The following is a 22,721-nucleotide window of genomic DNA, read 5'->3' on the forward strand; positions in this document are numbered from 1 at the left end:
AACAGAGTTAAATCAAGTAGTGGAGACAAGTACAAGAACCTTATCAAGCCCATCTGGAACCAACTCAAGACTGGAAGTGGTATCAAGCAATATAACACTTTAGCTAAAGAGTTTGTGTGGATTAATGATGTAAGAAAACTTATAGACAGGCTGTTGGTGATAGCAGGGGAAGAAAATGCTGGAAACAACAATTTTTACAATGAGAAGATGGGTATTGTAGATATGATTAGTAACAAGCTAGCTACTTTTATTGCAAATGATCCTAAAGGCATAGGATACTTGATTAAAATTATCAATACTCTACCACCTAAATTCTGGAACATGGCAGAGGGTAAAGGCTTAGTTAATGATATTATTAATAAACTGCCATTTGAGGTACATGTTCCTGGCTATCAGTACTGTGGTCCAGGTACCAAACTTGACAAGCGATTGAAGAGGGGAGACAAGGGAGTTAATCCTCTCGATGCAGCCTGCAAGGAACATGACATTGCTTACAATAGACATGCAGATCTTGATACTCGACATGTGGCTGATCAAAAATTAGAAGAAGCAGCATTTGGAAGGTTAACCAGCAGAGATGCTTCGTTGGGTGAAAAAATAACTGCATTGGGTACAACAATTGCTATGAATACAAAACAAAAGTTAGGGTGGGGTTTGTAATATAAATATATATATAAATACCCTTAAATAATAATAATAAACAACATGAAACCTAAAGGTGTTGTCTACCAGATTCCATATCATAATCTTAAAAATTTAAAAATTAATCCAATTTTAACTAAAAAAACAACAAGAGAAGAAGATACAATGTATAGCCAAAGGGAATGGAATGAAATTATTACTTAGCACATCACAATTAAAAAGGTTGCAAAATAGAAGAAAAAAATCACATAGTGGTGGGTTCATATTTAGCATCCCTGCCATCTTAGCTGCTCTAGGGGCTATCGGGAGCTTGGCTGGCGGGAGCGCTGCTATTGCCAAAACAGTAATAGATTCAAAAAAGAATAAAGCAGAACTAGCAGAACAGAAATAACATAATCTAGCTATGGAGAGCCCCCTACGAGGCGGTAGTGGTGTAAAGTCTAGGGTACTCAGTGGTATGAAATCCAGAGCTCTCAGAAAATTAAAAAAAAAAAAAGAAGCACTCACCAACCACGATATTGAATCTTTAGTTAAAATATTTAAAATTAAGTATTTCAGAGGTGTTTTCATGAGTGACGCTCTCCCTAAAAATAGTTCTCCCCCTCTTGGGGGGCTCGAGAATGTGGTGTGGTTAACTTGGATATGTCCAAAAATATTGGTACACACTGGATATGCTATTATAAACAGAATAACAATGCTTACATATTTGACTCCTTTGGTGGGGTGCCCCCTACAGAATTAATTAATTATTTAAAACATGTAAACATTTATTACAATGATGAGCGTATACAAAATTTCAATCAAATTATATGTGGTCATGTTTGTGTTACCATGCTCAGAATTTTGAATAAAATACATAACATCAAATTAGAAGATTTTCAAAAAGCTGTGTGGTACATTAAGCATGGGAATTTTTCATCTTTCTAGTGAGACATCGATCTCGAAACTACATCTCCATGATGATATCATATATCCAAAATCCAAAGCTCTCAGAGCTTTCTACAGCATGTATCTTATTCCAAATGTAACAAATTATAATAATTCTATGGTTGTAGGCAATGAGAAAATTGTTATTCCCCCTGGACAGTATAATTTATCTACTTTACAATCAGAACTTGGCAACAGTGTACTCCTATCTCAGAATTCTGTAACACACAGAGTGGAGATTGTGTCTGCGCAAGAAACGGTAGATCTGTCTAGCATGGGTGAGATTTTAGGATTTCCCAACAACACCAAACTAGAACCAGGTATTAGACACATAGGTAAATTCATACCAAAATTCTTGGCTATAGAGACATTGAACATTCACTGCAACATTGCTAAAGGGATGATTATCAAAGCTGAAGATAATTCACTTGGTAGACACAAGGAAACAGGTATCATAGCTACATTCAAACCAAATTCTGAATTCATGGAGCCAATTTTCTATTCCCCCATCCCACCAATCTATATTCCAGTTTCACATGACAAAGTTAATTACATAGAGATAACAATTACAAATGAGAAGAATGAGATAGTTGATTTTGCTGGTGCCAATACCACTGCAGTAATTGAAATAAATATTTAATAAATAAATATATAAATAAATACCCAAAATGGAAAATATTGAGAGTTATGAATTACAGTCCTTCCCTCCAAACAGGAGGACCTTTGCAAACCTCAATGAACCCAACAAAGAGATCGAGTTTGAAATCACAGCAGGAGATGGGTTTATTCATCCACACAGATCAGATTTGTATATAAAATTTGATATTGTTAAGAAGAGCACTGGTGAAGAATTTCCTCCTACTGCTAATGTGAAACGTATAAATAACTTTGTACCCTTCTTGTTCTCACAAGTTGAAGTTAAGAAGCATGGCACAGTCATAGACAGAATTGATTACCCTGGTATTACATCCACTACAATAGGAACTTTGAAACTATCTAAAGCAGAAAGTGCTTACTACAAAGCTGCTGGATTCGAAGCAGGTACAAAAATTCAAACAAAATCTCACACGGTGTTGTTCCCTATGAGATTGCTATTTGGATTTTTTAGTGATTACAAAGAGATCGTGTGGAAAGGAGGTCTTAGCATCATATTTCGTAGAGCACCCAATGATAACAATGCCATCATGAGGTACAAAAATTTAAATGCAGATGGTACAGCAAATGATGCTAGCTTGCCAGAGGCTGCAAAATGTGTTATACAGTCCATGGAACTAAGAATGCCAATTGTTGAATATGAAGCAAATTATTCTCTCAAGTATAAATCCAACATCTTGAAGAATCCAAAAATTCCTTTAGTTTTTTATACTTACCAGTGCATATCTAAAGCTGTGGAAGGCAAGTTTTTTTAATATGATATTACAACACAGTTTCAATCTTTAAGATATGACATGCCAGAGTTTGTAGCTGTACTGTTCCAAACAGCAAGAGATGACAATCAAGAAAAAGACAGCAGCCAGTTTGATGACTGTAAAATTAAAAACATATATTTAAAGAATGGTAGAAATGAAGTGTTCCCCCGTGAAAATTACAATTTGAACATAGCAAATCGAGATTATTTAAAATTGTATGAAGGATACTCTGCTTTTAAGAGAGTTACTGAAGGAAATATGAATATGTATTATGATCCAGATGAATTCATAGCTCATAGGCCAATGTTTCTAATAAATGCTTCAAAAAGAAAATTAGTAGTTATAAATGATAGAACTAATATTAAAATAGTATGTGAATTTCATGATGCACTACCAGAGAACACTACATGCAGTGCAATTTTAATTGTAGAGAAGTCATACATATATGATGTGAAGAATGAAAGAATAATAGAACAATTTTAATTTCTATATGTTTAACATGTTATCAAACATCCTTCTAGCTCAATTAGGGATGGAGATATAACAATTTTTAAGTTACATCTATCTATGATGAACATTTGTTGCAAGATTTGCTTGTATTATAGTGTCCATACTCTCTTGTATGAACATTGCAATCTAATATTTGCAATTTATTATCATTGCCATTGAGTGCTATTTTGTTTTTTATAGTGGTATGGACACCATCCAATCTACTAGTAAGATGATGAGCTGACATTAATAAGGTTTCATTTTTCAATAGGCACTGTTTGAAATCTTCTATTGTGAGTTTAGCTGTACAGCTTAGACTCACACCCTTGGCCTTTTTTATTTCACTTTTGCCATCTATCTTTAGGCAGTACATTTTTGGCCTGAGGCCAGCAAATTCTGATATTATGGACCCTTCTACCTCATCTTTCATTTTTCCTGGGATCATCTGATTTTCAACACTGTACAGTGGATGATCTTTTGGATAGTTACTAAAATCAAAATGTTGTCTCATAGAAAACAGATCACTGTATAAATCATCTATTTTTATTACATATACAAAAGCATCAGTATCCATGTAGGCTATCTGAATATTATTTTTGGGCCTCATAACATCATAATGGAACTTATACATCTCCAACTTTGATAATTCAAGTACAGCAACACCCACAGCTATTGGTGCATCACATATTACACTGACAGGGTTCCTCTCAATAAGAGTTAGATCATCAGTGATGCTGTTAAAGCTCTTGTATGTGGGGTCATTAATAAGCTTCTGGATTTTTTTAGGATCAGACACCAAAGAGCATCTCACCCTATATCTTTTATCCTCTAAACATTTCCCATAAATAGAGTTGTTTATTAATTTATACAAATTTTTCTCAACCTTGGAATTTGTCTGTATGCGACGATTTGTATTTTCTTGAATATATATTTGAATATATTTTTGTTGCTCAAATTTCAATCCCTTGTTGATTTTGGTGAGTTTCAAACCATGCTTGACATAATATTGTAACAGTCGATAATGAAGCACATAATTATATTTGTTTTCAAAAGATAACACCAATTTTGTTTCCCCTGTACCTGGAATCTTCTGAGAAACTGGAACCATAGCAAATCCATGGTGTTCATCATGAAGATCAGATGGATATTCTAAATCAACTTCTAATAGACAACCCACTGGATGATCTTCACCCCAATTTAGAAAATCCTGGTTTTCAAGTTCTGCATTAGTCATCCATTGATAGTTCCCAATTTGGGAGTGATTGGGTCATGACATAACCATATAAATTGTTCATGTCAATGTATAGTATGTATGTAGAAGATTTGCCAGGATTGTAATCAGCTAGATATTTATTGTTGGCTTTTGCATACCTCAAAGGACACTGTACTATACCACCAGGCTTAACAGACTCAATAAACATGAACTGCTCAATATTGTCAACAAGACCAATTTCAACTCGTGTATACTTAAACATAGCCTGCCAGGATAGACCAGGTGTTGTGTAATAATATACAGGATCTAGTTGATATATGTGGAAACACCTACTTCTGAAAGCCTCGAACACATCAGATAATAGGAGGGTATCCAGAATCAAATATTTGTCATGATAATCTCCCATTGTTCTACAATCTAGTGTATTCCAAATTTTCTGGGCATATTGATAATCTTCCTCACTACACTCCTCATCTTGAAGATGATTTTAAAATTGTTCTCGTGGTGGTAACTGTGTCTTATTAAATTTATCAAAACTATCCATGTATTGATAAGGGTAGACACCCTTTCTTCTCAGCAATTTCATGTTATCATCACCAAAATATTTCTTCGTGTGAACAAATTCACTATCGGTTAATTGTTTCACCAGAGTTGCCAAGCTACTAGATAGAAATTGGTATGAATCAAGAAACCTGAGAGAAACAATTTTTCCATTTTTTAATCTAATAGTTTTCTCTATGGTGATATATTTGTCTTTACTGCGTGGTATAATATTAATATCCTCTGCATCATATCCCAATTCTGAGATAAACAAGTGTGCATCAAAATTTTGCAAATTGTGAATAAATACTGGAATAAATTTGTATCTCTGTATTTTCAAGTTACATGGATTGCAAATACTGGCAATGAAATCCCCACTATAGTGATTGTGATGTTGAATTTTTGGGCAATGTGAATCAAACTTATTGTTACAGTATGCACACTGTGTTGCATTATTATGTTGGTCTTGTTGCTCTGGTGTAAGATCATTCATCGGTTTTTTGTTATGTAAAATTGGAGCAAGTGTTTCCACCCACTCTCGAAGAGTTTGGATAAATTTTGGGGCTGTATTTTCACCTCGATAAATATAAGGCGGTGGACTGTTTGTGTGATATGTGTTTACCAATTTCAGAGCAAAACCACAAGCGACATGTTTAGCAATATGTGTTGTGTATGATGAATTTGAATCTGGGAGGCATACTGCCATTGGTTTCTCTTTGTCTCAAAATCAGCATAGATCACAAATGGATGCTGCACTAGTGATTTAAAATTTTTGAATTTTATAGTTTTGAGTGGAAATTTATAAGTCACACAAGGGTGGAGGTAACATTTTTCAATATGTTCCTTTAATTGTTCTTCTCTTGTTTTCATACTTGTGCCATGAAATATTGATAGGCAACAATCACATATGGTAATTCTATTATGATATAATGTTATTTGGTTTCTCACTAATTTTGGGAGATCCTGTATCAAACAATAATGCTTTTCATTTCCCTCAGAAACATACAGCAATCTAATAATATGTGCATCATTAGCTGGTGGATGGTGTCTAAGTACATTAATGTGGAATTTTTCATAATAGCCATAAACAAACACAGCTAATGGTTGATTGTGGTGCTGTTCATATTGTTTTTCAAATTGCTGGATAGCTGAAATACCTACTGGATATTGGATACCAAACATTATTTGTTCAAACTCATCAAAATATTTCATATAGTGAGAGACACGATGTTTATTATTTGGTGCTGGATAAAAATGTGCTATAATACACCAAAGAAAACACATATCATCTTCATTTTGAATATTTAACACAGCATGTTTGTTTCTAATCTTTTTGGGCAGCTCAATATAACTAGACCCACCACCAAGGGGAGTATATCGAGCTAATTTAATTTCAAGTTTATGATCAGTATTACACAATCGCCATCCTGAACCTCTGCCTTCAAATTCTTGTTGTTTTAGTTTAAGTGTTTCACACATTTTATCATAAATATCATTCAAACAAGTGATATCACCACGGTGTAAAATTGTCACACGGGTACAATGAGAATATTGTTCTTGTTCACCACAAGGATTTATATACAGTGAGGATAGAGTGAAGTATATTTTGAGGGAACATTTCAAAAGCATGCTTTGAATTGCATATATAATTTTTTGCTTCAGTTTAGCCAGAAAATTTGGAATATCTGAGAGATCATCATCTATGTCTGTTGTAGTATATTCATTTCTATACAAGATTTCTTGTTTTTGGTTTGATCTAATTCTTTTGTTACTCATTTTTTTACCTATTGTTTATTTATATACAATTAGAAAAATTTGTTGGAATAACTCACACTTAACTAAAATTGTTATAATTTTATGTTAATAAAAATTATAGAAAAAACAACAAATATCATGAAATAGAGTTTATACTGGGGTATATATTTATTTTTATAAATTTCTTTTTCAAATTGTATAATTTCAAGCAATAAATTATTAATGTACAATATTTAAGACCAGAGATTTATATTCACACACCTTTAGCACTTAAAAAACCTCCTAAACCATCTATAGAACAACAAGAATCAGAGAAGAAAATTGAGTTGGGACTCTCGACAATAGTCTACAATGATAGAGCACTTGAGTACCAGGCAGACAAAAAAACTGCATAGCTCTATGTCAATTAGTTATTGAGATATTAATTATTTTGTATTTAGGAACCATTTTGGCCCATTTTTGGCCCCCCTGCCAAAAATTGGCTTTTACTGCACCAGTGTATACTGTCCCTATGATCTTACTTGGGTTATTACACCAGACTGTATGCTTCAAGTCTCCTACAATCTGGTAGAGCCTGTTCAGATTCTGCCCCCCACTTGTGGGTTCCACTGCCGATCCAGCAATGGTAACAAACAGCACTGTGCACTGATTTATATAGTTTTGTCGGACCAATCAAAACCTTGCTTGCTTTAGCCAATCAAAACTTTGTTTGTTTTAACTAATCAAAATTTCTGTTTATTAACTGTCCAATCTTGTTTATTCTTGTCCTGTCTTGTTGAATCTTGTCTGGACTGGTCCTAACCTGTAATATTGTGTCCTGCCTTGTTGAATCTTGTCTATTCTTGTCCTGTCTTGTTGAATCTTCTCTATTCTTGTCCTGTCTTGTCCAATTTTGTCTATTCTTGTCCTGTCTTGTTGAATCTTGTCTGGACTGGTCCTAACCTGTAATGTTGTGTCCTGCACTGTTGAATCTTGTCTATTCTTGTCCTGTCTTGTTGAATCTTGTCTATTCTTGTCCTGTCTTGTCTAATCTTGTTTATTCTTGTCCTGTCTTGTCCAATTTTGTCTATTCTTGTCCTGTCTTGTCGAATCTTGTCTATTCTTGTCCTGTCTTGTTGAATCTTGTCTATTCTTGTCCTGTCTTGTTGAAACTTGTCTATTCTTGTCCTGCCTTGTTGAATCTTGTCTTAGCTTGTCCTGTCTCTTCCAATCTTGTCTGGACAGGTCCTAATCTGTAATATTGTGTCCTGCCTTGTTGAATCTTGTCTATTCTTGTCCTGTCTAGTCCAATCTTGTCTATTCTTGTCCTGTCTTGTTGAATCTTGTCTATTCTTGTCCTGTCTTGTTGAATCTTGTCTATTCTTGTCCTGTCTTGTCCAATCTTGTCTGGACTGGTCCTAATCTGTAATATTGTGTCCTGCCTTGTTGAATCTTGTCTATTCTTGTCCTGTCTTGTCCAATCTTGTCTATTCTAAGTTATACTGTATAACCGGGAGTGGACCGGAAGTGAACCGGAAGTGGACCAGAAGTGGACCGGAAGTAGACCGGAAGTGGACCGGAAGTGAGTGTAAGTGGCCTCATACAGAGGGGTAGCCTCTTGCAGAGGGGTGGCCTCTTGCAGAGGGGTAGGCATAGCCTTAAATTGCACTTCTTAAGTGCCTGATGACAAGTTACATTTGTATAACCAGTTATAACCAGTTTACTCCAAGATGCACTGTTCCCTACTGGGAAATAACATGTTCTAACATGCAGGTTCCAAGATGCAAGATGGGCACATGACACATCCCGACAAAGAGTCACCTGATTGCACTTGTTAAGTGCCCGATGGCAAATTACACTTGTATAACCAGTTATAACCGGTTTGTTTTTAAATGCCTGTTTTCTATCTACTGATGAAAATTGGAAAAGTTTTGAGGTTCAGGCACTCAAGATGGTTGAAGCCATATATTGATACAAACACAGAGCTTCGAACATCTGCATTGAGCCAATTTGATAAAACTTTGTTTAAATTGATGGTCAATTCAGTGTATGGCAAAACAATTGAAAATGTCAGAAAACATATTGATGTTAAAATAATTACTGACCCCAGCCGGAGCAAAAAATTGATTGCAAAGCCCAACTTCAATTACAGAAGAATTTATGATGAGAATATGGCACTTTTCAACATGAAAAAAACAAATATCAAGTTTGATAAGCCTATTTATGTAGGGGCTGTGATATTGGAATAAGGCAAATTACACATGTTAAAATTGTATTATGACGTGTTGAAGCCTTTTTATAAGGATCGTGTAAAACTGATGTACATGGACACAGATAGTTATGTTCTTTATATTCAAACAGAAGATGTTTATCAAGATATAACACAGCCTGAATTGTTTAAATATTTTGATACCAGTGAACATACAAAAATTAAACCCCTCAACAAAAAGGTGCCTGGCAAGTTAAAAGATGAGACACTTGGTGATGTTATTGTGGCATTTGCTGGATTAAGGGCCAAGATGTACAGTTTTGAAACATGTAGTGGTGTTGTTGCAAAAAAAGGCCAAGCGCATTGGCAAAGTGACTGTAGACAAAGAGCTTGAATTTGAAGATTACAAAAATTGCCTCAAATCATGTAGCACAATCAGAACATCAGAAAATAGAATTCGGAGTTTGGATCACTTGTTGACTACAAATGTTGTAAGAAAAGTGGCTCTGGACCCACATGATGATAAGAGATGCATTTTGTCATGTGGCATACATATTCTACCATGGGGTCATTGTGATTTGAAAAGTGGGTAACAATGCCCAATTACAGAGCATGATTTGAAATAAATAAACATGCCTATGAACTTATTTGGGTTCAAAAAACAGGCTATTATGGACCTGCCAACACCACAACCCTCTTCTGATATAATATCTAAACTAAGTGCTTTGTTAATTATTCATCTGAACAGCATATTTACAGATGTTGATGATGAAACAGTTAAAACATTGTACATACTTAACAATAATTTAAATCATTACCAATTACCTGTAGGTGGTCAATTACAATTTACTACAACTCCCGAGGGTAATGTCAAGGTTTCAATAGGGAGAAATGTTTATAGAATAAAGCACTCAAACACGATTTTTGGCACTGTATATACTGTTTCTGCTGGTGACTGCTTATATATTGAGGTCCCGGGATCATATGACAAGCTTATACCTTTTTTTATAGAATTAAGAATCAGATATTCAATAATAAATAACCACTAAAACAAAAATGCCTAATGATATATTTGGCCATACAAGACATGAAGATCACAGTGATGAGATTCTGATGCTTGATGTCAGAGTCAAGAAATTAAGAAGTGATTTACAAGCTTTACAAACCACACTCAATGCCAGTCTTCAACTAGAAATTACAAATTTACAATCACAATGCATGGACCCTCTTCTTAAAATTGATTCTGAACTTAAATTGCTGCTTCAAAAATATTCTGACTTGGCCACATTAGATAATTTTCAAAGTTTAGAAGAAGCTGTAGCAGCTCTTCAAGCCAAATTTAAGACCCAGGCCACCAACTCTGAGCAATTGAAACAGCAATTGGAAGAGCAGATAAATAATGTCCAGGCACAGCTCCAAACAATTGTCAAAAGCATAAAATCACAAGAAGATTTTCATCTAGTGATTTCCACTCTAAAAGAACAGATTCAATCACTCCAGATACCTAACCTGGACCCCTTGAGCAATGCCATAGCCGAGGTTAAAAAAAAAATGAGACAATTGAAAATTTTGTGAACATCTTCCCATCTTCTGATGCTTTGAGTGCAATAACTCGGAGTGTTGCCAACATTAAGCTGCAACTTGAAACTTGAAGATTTTGGAAAAATTCAAAGTACCATAACCCATCTTGAGGGTACAATAGCAGCAGTGCAAAGTGATTTGACAAATGTACAAGAATCCCGCTTGCCCGGTATTGTAGACACACTTGTCAGTGTCCAGCAACAAATCACAAAGCTTGAAAACCTCAACACTGAATCTGAGCTATCTCATTTTCATCTCTTGATCGATGATATCCAAACAAAACTTGAAATTTTACAACAATCAACACCCACTCAGGCAGATATAGCCCTGCTCCAAAATGCTATGCAAAATGTGGCTGATGCTTCTGAATTAAATAATGTGAAATTGGCACTTGAATCTTTGCAAAATACTGTAACAAATCTGCCTACATCACAGGAACTTAAAAATATTAAGAGAGCAGTGAATCGCATATTGAAATCAGAAGATATCAAGAATATCCAGACAGAGATCAAACAACTTACTCAGACAGTGGCCACTCTACCAACTAATCAACATATTAATGAACTGCATGCCCTGTTTGAGGATATCAGAAGACAAGTCCATGATCTTACTGCTCAAAATTCAAAATTGGCAGTTATTGAAAATTTGCAACAAATTGTAGCTAATATCAAGCAACAGCTAGGGACCATGGAATCCAATCAAGCAAATGCTCTGTCTGTTTTTGCCACCCTGCTTCAAGAGATTGTGCAACAATACAAGAAACTTATTGTGGACATAAAAATCAAGCCAGGCCATGATGATGTTGTTAGGACCATCAATGAGCATCTTGAATCAGTAACAAGCAGATTGCTTACAGCAGAAAAAGAAATAACAGGCATAATTGAGAATCCAAAACATACAGTAATTCTTGAATTGTACAGCATCCCCAACAAAGAATATGATTCACCATTTACACCAGGTGGCAAAATATATATGCTGTCCCCTGCACAATTTTATTACCAATTTTTTGTTGGGAGCACACTGAGACCAATCAAGATCAAATATTGGCTTCAACCACAGGCACACCACTACCCCACCTTATCAATAACAAATGCTGACAACAAACCAAAAATCACCAGTGTAGTGTTAGAGGATTTTACAGATCCCAATACATTAGAAACATCTTATGCTGAAGATGGTGGCTCTCTGGAATTTAATATACAAATAGGAGACAAATTATATTTAGAAAATCCTGTAGTATCAGCTGCTGAACACCCCATAGTTGCAATATTCTTGTTTTCATATTATGTCTAGACAAATTATTGTTGATGAATTACACAGACAAGCCAGACATAATTATAAGAGACTGCCAGTAGTCACAAAAGGCATAGATGATTTATGGCAGAGCGACTTGATTGAGATGGCAAGTGGACAGCTGAAAAACTTAGACAAAATCAACAAGGGCTACAAGTATCTACTCACTGTAATAGACACATTTTCAAAATTTGCCTGGGCTGTGCCACTCAAATCCAAGACTGGAAAATGTGTTACAGAAGCCATCAGGACAATCATCAATCAGAGTGGAAGATCACCGCGCTATTTGCAAACAGATAATGGCAAAGAATATTTTAATTCTGTGTTCCAACAATTTATTAAAAGCCAGTCAATACAACATTATTCGAGTTACAGTCATCTCAAGGCCTCAATTGTAGAGAGATTCAACAAAACCCTAAAAAATCTTATGTATAAACAATTTACACTTCAAGGTAATTATAAATGGCTTAATATTCTTCCAGAACTTCTACATTAATATAACAACTCTGTCCATTCCACAATCAACATGAAACCCTCTGAAGTAACTTCATCTGAAGAGCAAAAATTGATCAGGACTATTTATTATCCTAGATACCATCCAACAACAAGAACGGCCAAATACAGGGTGGGTGATCAAGTAAGAATCAGCAAATATAAGCACTTATTCAAAAGAGGCTTTACAAGAAACTGGAGCACTGAATTATTTACAGTGGTTCAAGTTAAACCTGGGACCCTTAACACATATATAATCAAAGACCACCGAGGAGAAATTCTCAAAGGCAGATTTTATGAAGAAGAACTCAGCAAAACTAAACAGCCTGACACACATCTCATAAAAAAAATCATCCGCAGAAAAGGCAACATGTTATTTGTCAAATGGCTAGGACTCCCAGAACACAGCTGGATCGATGCAGACAAAGTGATAATATGAGCACCTGGGATGTTATAAAAAGGCTGCCAGAACCTGAACAGCAGATTAAGAGAAATGGCAAGTTGCTGCCTGATAATATTAGATGTCTTATTGTTGGGCCATCAGCTTGTGGTAAAACTACACTAATGATTGATAATTTTTTATTGGCACCCAACTGGTTAGACTGGAAAAACAGGCACTTGTATGTCTTCTCTAAGAGCTTGGAACAATTAAAATATCAGCAGCTGATGAAGCTATATGATGGATTGGATATTGCCACTTTTGAATCAGATGTTAAGCCACTCCATGAATGTCTCGATAATTCTGTTGTTGTGTTTGATGACATTATACTGGATAATCAAAACAAGGTTAGAAATATCTTTACACAGGGCCGACGCAAAAACATTGATTGCTTCTACCTGGCACAGACTTTTTCTAAAATTCCGAAGCAGCTGATCCCAGACAACAGCAATTTTATATGTGTGTTTCATCAAGATCATACCAACCTCAAACACATACATGATGAATATGTAGGTGGGGACTTGAGCTACAATGATTTTTCCAAGTTTTGCAGTAGGTGCTGGAACCAGGACAGTTATGGGTTTGTCACAATTGATATGACAAGAAAACCCAATAGTGGCAAATAAGGAAATAAAATCAACAATTTTCTAGACATTGAAACATATATAAATAACCATGAAAAGGCCAATCATTGATGATCTTAAATTAAGAAATTATCTTGTAAAAAGATTTAAGGGATGGAAATCACAGAACCGAGGAATTTATGAACAACACAAACAAACAGAACAGCCTATTATTGATGCTATTAGTGAATTAGTTAAAAATATCAAAACTGTTACAGAGCAAAATTAAAATTTGATCACAGAGCTTGTACCTGTAGCTGCTAGGAACATATTAGATTATCCAATCACCCGACTTTCTAGTATTCATACACCTAGTCCTGTTGCTCCTCGAAGAATTGAAGCTACTCAGGATCCTATTGAATTGGGTCTTCTTGCTCAAAAATATTTAAGCACACCTAAAGACAACAAAGATGAGGTCTTTGGCTTATATGCTGACACAGAGCGTGATGGTAGCATCATACATAGAATTGGCAATTTCAGAGTAACTTTTATGGGAGATGATCTGATTGTATATTCAGAATCTCATCTTGGAGAAAGAGGTGGTTTTGTTAAATATCCCGGCACACCTGGATTGTGGGAACTGATGACTAGGAAAAGGCCTGGCAGCTATACAGATCAAGATTATGAGCACTACAAAGAAATATTAATAAAATCAGATGCTCTATACCAGAACAATGATCCCACACAAAAAAGAGTCAAGTCTAGCAGTGGGGCAAAATACAACAATTTAATCAAGCCCATATGGTCACAGATCAAGACTGGCAGTGGAATCAAACAATACAACACCCTGACTAAAGAATTTGTGTGGGTTGATGATGTCAGGAAACTTGTAGATAGGTTATTGGTGAAAGCTGGGGAGGAAAATGCTGGCAACCACAATTTTTACAATGAAAAGGTTGGAATTATGGACATGATAAGCACAAAATTGTCTAATTTTATAGTGAATGTCACTAAGGGGATTGGATATCTTATAAAAATTATTAATACTCTACCACCTAAATTTTGGAATATTTCTGAGGGCCGGGGACTGGTTAATGACATTATAAACAAGCTGCCATTTGAACTACATATTCCAGGCTATCAGTATTGTGGTCCAGGCACAAAATTGGATCATAGATTAAACAGAGGTGATCCTGGTGTTAATCCCCTAGATGCTGCTTGTAGAGACCATGACATAGCACACAACACACATTCTGATCTTGACAAGAGACATGTTGCAGACAAGAAATTAGAAGAGGCTGCATTTGGTAGATTTATAAGCAAAGATGCTTCTTTGAGTGAGAGAATAGCAGCATTGGGGACCACCATAGCTATGAACACCAAACAAAAACTGGGGTGGGGTTTGTGAATATGTATATAATAAACCTAGAATGAAGGCCAAGGGTGTTTTGTATCAAATACCTTATGCAGGTCTTAAATATCTTAAAACTATTGATAGCCTTTTAACCAAAAAACAGCGCAAGAAAAAAAGCTCTTGTCTTGCAAAGGGCCATGGTATGAAATTGTTACTTAGTAAACCCCCAATTAAAAAAATTACAACAATCTAGAAAAAAATCACATGTGGGGGGTTTCATATTTACTATCCCGGCCATCGTAGCAGCACTTGGGGCTGTTGGGAGCTAGGCTGGGGGATCAGCTGCCATTGCAAAAACAGTAATAGATGCCAAGAAAAATAAGGCAGAATTAGATGAAATAAAGCGCCATAACCTGGCCATGGAGAAACAAGGCACAGCTGTTAAGAGAGCCATGAATAAGTTTAAAAAAACAAGAGCCGCTTACAAACCAAGATATTGAAGCTTTAATCAAGCCACTGGGCATCAAAAATTTTAGAGGTGTGTACATGTCTGATTCTTTACCAGAACAACCACTCAACAAAGAGTGTGGCATTGTTAATTTGGATAAGTACAAAAATCAGGACACTCACTGGATCTGTTATCTTAAATATTTAAACAATGAGGCATTTGTGTTTGATTCATTTGGAGGTGTTCCACCTGAAAATTTAATAAAATATCTAAAATCAGCTAATCTTTATTACAATAATGCCCGTGTTCAAAACTTCAAAGATGTTAATTGTGGACATTTGTGTTTATCTGTTCTTAGATATATGTCTCAAATAAATAAACCATCAATTGAAAATTTTCAAAAAGCCCTGTGGTATCTGAAACATCATGGGGGTATTCCATCTCACCAGCCAAAATTCAATATTGAAGCTCAAATTACATGATGATATAGTGTATCCCAAAACAATAGCTCTCAGAGCATTTTATGGCATGTACTTGATCCCTAATATTACACACCACAACAACAAAATTGCAGTAGGGGATCAAAAAATTGTCATCACTCCAGGGCAGTATAATCTGTCCACTCTAAATGCTCAATTACGCAGAGGTATAGTTTTAACTCAAAATTCTGTCACTCACAGAGTAGAGATTGTATCTGCTACAGAAACAGTGGATCTGGGTACTATATGAGAGCTGTTAGGCTTTGAGAACAACACAAAACTTGAACCAGCCATCAAACACACTGCTATTAATATACCTAAATTCTTAGCCATAGAGACTCTGAATATTCACTGTAATGTGGCCGAGGGTATGATCACCAAATCAAATGGCATAGGCACTCACAAACAAACTGGCATAATTGCAACATTCAAACCTAATTCTGAATTTATGGAGCCCATCATCTACACTCCATCCCCAACATTATATTTTCCTGTGTGCCATAACAGAATAGATAACATTGAATTGATGGTCACTAATAAAAAAGAAGAATTAGTTGATTTTGCTGGAGCCACAACAACTGCAATCATAGAGATTAATATTTAAATAAAAATACATACAAAAAAAATGGAAAATATTGAGAGTTATGAGCTTCAATCATTCCCCCCAAACAGGAGGACATTTGCAAATTTAAATCAACCCAACACAGAAATTGAGGTTGATCTTGATGTAGGGGATGGCTTTATACACCCCCACAGAGCAGATCTATACATCAAATTTGATGTTGTAAAGCTCGATGGAACAGATTATCCGGCAAATTCAAATTTAAGATTGGTAGATAATTTTGTGCCGCATCTGTTCTCTGAAATTGAGATCAGAAAGCATGGTGTTGCAATAAACAGAGTGGATTATCCCGGCATTACCTCCACAGCTTTGGCCACACTAAAATGATCCAAAACCGAGGCTTCTTACTACAAAATAGGTGGATTTGAGGCTGGTGATAAAATTATATCTAAAAGCCACACAGTGTTGTTCCCTATGCGCCTGTTGCCAGGATTCTTCTCAGATTACAAAGATATTATGTGGAAGGGTGGTTTAAGAATCACATTTAGAAGAGCTGCCAATGATAATAATGCTTTGATGAGGTACAGCACATTAAACTCTACAGGGGAAGCTTTGCCTAATACCCTACCTGATGAAGGCAAATGCATTATTCAGACTATGGAGCTAAGAATCCCAGTTTTTGAATATGAGGCCAGTTATGCTCTTAAATACAAAGCTGATATAATAAAAAATCCATAAGTACCTTTACAATTTTATACATATCAATGAGTACAGAAGCCTGCCACTGGTACTTATTATGAGTTTGATGCTACAAATTCATTCTCCAGTATACAATATGACATGCCGGATTTTGTGGTGGTACTGTTTCAGACTGGAAGACAAAATAATCAGGAAAAAAATTCAAGTAGATTTGATAACTGCAACATCAAGAACATATATCTTAAAAATGGCAGAAATGAGGTATTCCCTAGAGAAAATTATAATTTAGACATGTCCAAGGATGATTTCCTCAAATTATATGAAGCATTTACAGCATACAAAAGGATCACTACTGGCAATACTGACATGTGTTACACACCAGATGAATTCAAAGCACAGAGACCCATGTTTGTCATCAACACTTCAAAAAGGAAACAAGTTGTGGTTAATGACAGGACAAACATTAAAATTATCTGTGAATTCCACGATACACTTCCAGATGACATTATATGTAGTGTTATTCTTATAGGGGAAAAATCATATATTTATGATGTAAGAAATGAGAGAGTCACAGAACAATTCTAAAAGAATTACATTGTCTTAGTACTAGATATGCAAGTTGAGCCTGGTGCCCAATTGAACTTAAACCAGAAGTAAATATGTGTGTGTGTGTGTGTGTGTGTGTGTGTGTGTTAATACGTTTGGCTAAGTTTTAAGTGTATCCAAAAAATATCAAGAGGGGCATATTTTTAACAAGCTTATGGACAACAATCTCACAGAAGTGCCTTTTATAAGTGTAGGCAAATCAATCTGAGGGGGGTCATCATTTCACGGGAAATTCCCGAGGGCATTTTTACAAAAATCTTGGATTAGACAGGGTTCCACACTGGAGCAAAAAGCTCATATGGGCATGTTGAGCTTGTTTTAAGTGTAGCCAAATCTGCCTGAGGGGGGTTCATCATTTATCGCGCCAGTAGTAGCACAAATAACACTACTTTAGCAAGTTCAGATTGTAAAGTAGATAAATTATAATGTCCTGGAGCATTAATATTTTTTTCATTATATACAAATATAGAACTGTTGCAGGTAGCTAAATATGGATTCAGATACATGGTGTAGATGGCTCTTAGAGCTCTGGATTTTGGATAGGTAATATCATCGTATAAATCTATATCCCCACAAATTTCATTGTATACATGTTTCAAATTAGTGTCATCAGGAAAAAACAAACAAATTAGGTTTGTATTATTTCAAAGTAATTGTTTAGAAATTTTGGAATAAGTTTGGGCTAATTAAAAAAAGTCTATTTCTTTGTGACAACCCTGTGTGAAGTAATTTCGGATTTCGTTTTGAATTTCTAGAATGACATAATTAAAAAACTACAACAGAATTTATCAAACATTTAAATGTTTAAATTGTTCTTTGAGGTCATGAAGTTGCGAGGTAAAAATGGGTAAAGCAGATTCTTGAATTGTTTCGAGGGTGCGAAGTTGTAGCTTAATGTTAGAAATAATCTCTTTTGAACTTTCTACAAGTTTTAATTTAGTACTTTGGTACACAAAATCGTGTACCTGACTTCTGATTTCTTCAAGCAATGCATCATGTTCGTTGACTGTATGGTTGGTGGGCAAAGTAGTGATGGTGTCTTTAATTACAGATATTTCCACTTGAATGTTCTTGATGTCCACTGATTTGAGTATTCGATTTAATGAGCTTTTTACAGATCTTAACTCCTGAGAAGTGGGTAAATTAGCTACAGTATGTTTAAGTGTGGTCAAAGCATGTTTGACAGCATTCAACTCTGTAGCATCTGCAACATTGCTCAAAGAATTTTTAAGATGTTGTATGTCATCTTGTGTAGGCGTAGATTGTTGCAATATTTATAATTTGTTCTGTATGTCATCAATCATATGTTGAATATGGGATAGTTCAGATTCGGTATTAAGGTTTTCCAGCTTCGTAATTTGTTCTTGAACTATGTTTAAAGATTCGGTTATGATTGTCAACTTGAATTCCAGTGTTTCCTGTTCATTTGACAATTCATTTCTCATGGTTGTCAATATATCTTCAATATGAGTTATGATACCCTATATCTTCCCAAGAACTTCATAAGTCTCCAACCGTAATTTGATACTTGCAACACTTCGTGCGATGGCATTTTATTCGGAAGATGAAGGTAAATTATTGGTAAAATTTTCCAACGTTTGGAGTTTGTCTTAAACTTCTGTTATGGCCCTGTGTAACTGATCTGTTTGCAATTCAGTTTTAATATTATGTATTGTAGGAATTTCGAAAGATAGAAATTGCTCTCATAATTCAAGATTCATTGACCTGCTCGTACTGCTCTTGCGTCCTGATATTTTAAATTATAGAAAGCAGTTCGGTACGGATAGTATTTTCTTCATTGTTAAATTCTTGTTTTAATCGTTCTGAAGTGCTTGATTGAATTTGACGGAATTTATTAAGTTCATTTTTCAAGTTGGCTATACTTCCCTCTAAGTTTTAAACATTGTAAATTGAGGCTAAGTTGGTATATTTTTGAAGTAGGGATTTAAGTTCGCCATCAATTTTTACTATGGGATTAATTAATTAAATTTGAAGATTTGTAATCTCAGCTTGTAAATGTAGTAAATTTTGTAAAATTATTAAATCTGATTTAAGTTTCTTAAGACGATCGTCTAATTTGACAATGTCGATAGAATTATCTGGTATCTCTTGTCGCCTGCTATTTTAAAATATATCCATTGTTTTATTTTATTTATTTGCATTTTTATTTTTTTATATATTCATGAGAGAATAGATTATTCTTATTTCGATAAAGAAGGGAATAAACTTATCATACTCCCCAATTATTTCAGGATACAGGAAATCACCTACTTCCACATCGTATATTGTGTTGGGAATCATAATATTGTGTTTAATCATGTACAAATATCTTCCTATGTATACAGCTGCTGCATTGGATGGAGAGACTTATTTCAATTTTCCCTGTGACGAGAATTTTATAAGATTCTTGATTATTGTTGAATACATGTAATTGTTTACCTGTATCCTCATCCACTTGATACCAGAAACTATGTAGATGGATGATAATCAGACCGCTTACTTTACGATGAATAGACCTGATAATATCGATGTTTACTTCAATACTCTCCATTTCTCGAATGTGCTTTTTGAAACCGAACACATTCATGGACATTATTTCTTTTTTGGTTACTTATTTAACGACTTATGTATCAAATTGAAGAGAACATCAAAACAAAACTAATGCAAAAAACACCTTTCCACGTTACTTGGTTCTCGAGCTATAAGCTTTCTAAAAATGTAAAGGATCAAAAAAGAAGATGAGGGGATCTATCGCATAATGCTTCTCTTCATAGCATGCAAAGAGCAGATAATAATCTTTGCATATTTACATATTTCCTATATTCTGAGTTCAACTTGTTTGCAAGTCACACACTTCCATATTCCAAATTATCTTTTATCTTTTTCTATATCACACAATCCAATGTTTCTTGTGACAACTATCGATTAGAATGCGATGTTTCCTGCAGGTTATTGTCTATACTTACTGGCACGTACCACAGAGTTCAACTTCCTCAGTAACGGAGTGTTCACCCAGTTAACTATTGAGTTGCACAAATTCTTGCGTCAGGAAATTGCTTGACATTGTGAAAGAAAAACGTGTAATGTTTTTGACCTTTTCATAATGTCATCACTAGCCAATGGGTAAGCTTTTTTAAACAAGGAAAGGCCCGATTTCTTTCTTGTGTCCCTAAAAGTATAAAAGTGTGCACATGAAGCATTTTGTTTTAGTACACACTTGTGAGCAGATATGTGTGCTATAACTAATAAATGCATGTTAAAAATATATATACGATAGACACAGTTCAAGCTTCAACCACTTGCTCCATCAGAGAAGAGTCTCTATTGAGTCTCCTTCAGAGCTTTTTGTCAGCATCGCATGAATCTGAAAGTTGATTTTTTGACTTGTGAAAGTTTTATTTTTAGTAGTGTTTTGTCTGTGTATTTCAAAATATTATATTACTAGCTTTAACTTGTAATAATTTCAAGATTCTACAAGATTTTCGTAATCTTCCAATATTTAAAATCTTCTTCAAGGTAATTTGATATATACTGACATTAAAATTTGATATTTGTAATTTACTTATTACTCAATATATATATATATATATATATATATATATATATATATATATTGAATAATAAGTAAATTACAAATATCAAATTTTATATATATATATAGGAAATATTTATATGTACTCCACTACTAATAACTCAAAATAGTATCTACATTTCAGATGTAGAATTAATCAGAATAAACAAATTTGAGAAATAATTACATACACAGCACTACACAGCACTGCAGTGCTAAAAACTTTAAAAAATATATACATTTCCAGACATAAAAATTAAACAGAATACACACATTTTAAAAATATTTATATACACAGCACTGCTAATAACTTACAACAATATCTAGACATCTATTTTTTATAATCTGGATAATTGTAAATGTATGCTTAAAATATACTGATTTAGACTCAATTTTTTTTCCCTTTAGATTGAGCATTGATAAAAAACATAATTATTTTTATGGAATATAAAAAGTAAAATTTGGATTTTTTAGATATTTTTCCTTTGTAAAATTAGCTGAAATCGAGACAAAATAAATGGCCGTAAACGTAACATTTACTCTACTTACCAAAATGCCTAATGTTACTATTTAAGTCAAACAATTGTACTCTTAATTTAATCCCTTTTATGTAATCGTTACTTATCAGACACAATGTCTACACAAGATATAATTTTTGAACTATATAGACCAGCTCGTCTTAACTACAAACAACTATCTGTGGTATCAGAAGGAATTGATGATCTATTGTAGGCAGATTTGATTGAAATGGACACTAAATTTGAAAAATCTACATAAAATAAATCATGGTTTTAAGTATTTGTTTACTGTAATATACACATTTTAGTAAATATGCTTGAGCTTTTCGTCTGAAATCTAAAGAGGAAGTTGTGTCACTGAGGCTTTTAAATCTATTTTTAAAAAAGCAGAACACCTCATCGCCGACTGAAAGACAGAGGAATCGAATTTTACTATTCCACATTCACCACATTTATGGTCCAGCATGATATTAGATATTATTCTACATACATTAATTTGAAAACTAGCATAATTGAGAGATTCAACAGAACATTAAAATATCATATGTGGATACAGTTAATTTGCTAGGTAACGATAAGTGGGAACAATTTTTATCTGATATTGTTGATAGTTACAATAACTCTATACAGAGAGAGATAAGTATGAAGCCTGCTTAAGTGACTAAATCTAATGAATTACAAATGATTTCTACAGTCTTCTGTCCTAATAATCAACAAGCAATCAAGAAACCCAAGTACAAAGTAGGAGCTCAAGTATGAGTTAGCAAATTAATATACCATTTATAAATGGTTTTTATTAATAATTGGAGTACAGAGTTGTTCACTGTGTTTGAAATCTTACCAGGGAACAGGCATACATATATAAAAAATAATTGGAATGAAATTTGGAAAGTAAGATTTTATGAAGAGCTTCTTAACAAAACTGAATAAAAAGTTACATATGTTATTGAGAA

Source organism: Lepisma saccharinum, chromosome 18 (assembly GCF_977018435.1).
Source record: "Lepisma saccharinum chromosome 18, izLepSacc3.1, whole genome shotgun sequence".
In the NCBI taxonomy this organism is placed as follows: Eukaryota; Metazoa; Arthropoda; class Insecta; order Zygentoma; family Lepismatidae; genus Lepisma; species Lepisma saccharinum.